Raw genomic sequence first — 1,499 nt, 5'->3', positions numbered from 1 at the left:
ATATTTTAATGCAAAGTTTCCTCATCTGTGAAAAGGGAATTACTGAAATTCCCAAATCACAGTGCAGGCCAGGTTTCAATGAGCTACAAAAACACAGAAGCCACCAAGCACACTATGTGGAGCCCCAGTAGGTATCTAGGATGAAAGGGCTTTAGAAATCTCCTTGGCAGCTGAGGCTTCCAGCCTAGAGCAAAAGGTTAGTTTCCCAGCTTCCAGATCAATGTACTTAGGTTGACAACTTCAGGCTTCTGGTGTGTCTAAATTAAGGGTTGTTGATGCATCTTACGCCCAATGAAGACCCCAAACCCCAAGGCACTGTTACTGAATAATCACTGTTTTTTTTAGAGACAGAGTGTCACTTTAAAAGGTAGGCTTCTAGAACATCAGCAGGAGGGTGGGCGATAACAAACAGTTGCTTGTGAAAAACTAGTGAGACCTGACTTATCCCCACACCCTCCATTTCTTTGTATTAATTGGGCGGCCCATTCCCCAATCCCCGGAGTGTTTGGGGATTAAGGGCCTCCAGGTTCAAATCCTGGTTCAGCCAGTGACCTCCCCAACTGCAGAGCAGGGCGGTCCAGAACCAGCAAGGCTCCAGCGGGACCGCTGTAGGGGTTGTATGCCGCCGTGCTCCTTGGCGATCAGTGCGGGGCACGTGATTTAAAAACTCCCCTTGGACCGGACCTCCGGTATAAGAGTGCAGCTCGTGCTCCATCCGCACAACGGATGCCCCACCCACGCGGCTAGGACCGGGAGCAGGCGTCGGCTGGCCTGCCACTGTTTATATCGATGACACCGACATCGGGGTTCCTCTCAGCCCCACCACCGCCCAGGCCCAACCGCGGGGGTCGCACCTTGTACAGTCGCTGCTCCTCGGGCGGCCGCTTAAGAATGCCCTCGACGATGCGCTTCAGCTCAAACACGGTGCTCGATTCCTTGGCGTCAGTGAAGATGGTGGTCTTGTGGCGCCGGATCATGAGGAACGCGTCCATCGCGGCGGCTGCCTCTTCCCTCGACGCGCCGGCGCGGACGCGCTCCGCCCCGTTCCCCCCAGCTGCCTTTTCTTGATTGATAAATGTTGGTAGGGCAAACGTGGCCCCAATGCAGGATTCACCTGTCAGCGTAGCTGCTTTCTTCCAGATCTTGGCCCATGCTTCTATATGACTTTGTTAGCGTTCCTATACTTTTAAGCAAGTATTTTAATCTTTTGTTCAGGTCATGTGGTTGTCCTTAGTGGGGGAGTTTGTCCAATTTATCTAATTTGCCCTTTATTAGAAGCTGCCATCTCTATTTTATTCTTTCAAAAGCTAATAGTAGTATTTTCAAATTTCTCTTCTTCCATATCTTTTATGGTTTTTGGCAACTTCTGGATTTTTATATATTTCACTTTATATGTTTTGATGTAACACTATTTAATGCCTTAAAGTTCATGACTGTTATAAACATACGGTGGCTATTGTATGCCCTCCATTTCCCAGCCATTGTTTTTTGCCTTAAAT

At 49.1% G+C, this 1,499-nt stretch overlaps 1 pseudogene across 1 annotated transcript; it reads right to left on the bottom strand.

The window, feature by feature from the left end:
* Positions 1-687: 687 nt before the first annotated feature.
* Positions 688-1,040, bottom strand: LOC111726160 (annotated as a pseudogene). The gene has a single exon (XR_002774008.1). The product of XR_002774008.1 is annotated as an elongin-B pseudogene (transcript).
* Between the last annotated feature and the right edge of the window lie 459 nt (positions 1,041-1,499).

Source organism: Otolemur garnettii, unplaced genomic scaffold, assembly GCF_000181295.1.
Source record: "Otolemur garnettii isolate 467f Iridium unplaced genomic scaffold, OtoGar3 scaffold00055, whole genome shotgun sequence".
Classification (NCBI taxonomy): Eukaryota; Metazoa; Chordata; class Mammalia; order Primates; family Galagidae; genus Otolemur; species Otolemur garnettii.
The sequence above is the reverse complement of the archived record's forward strand: the minus strand, read 5'-3'. Positions and strand labels throughout refer to the sequence as shown.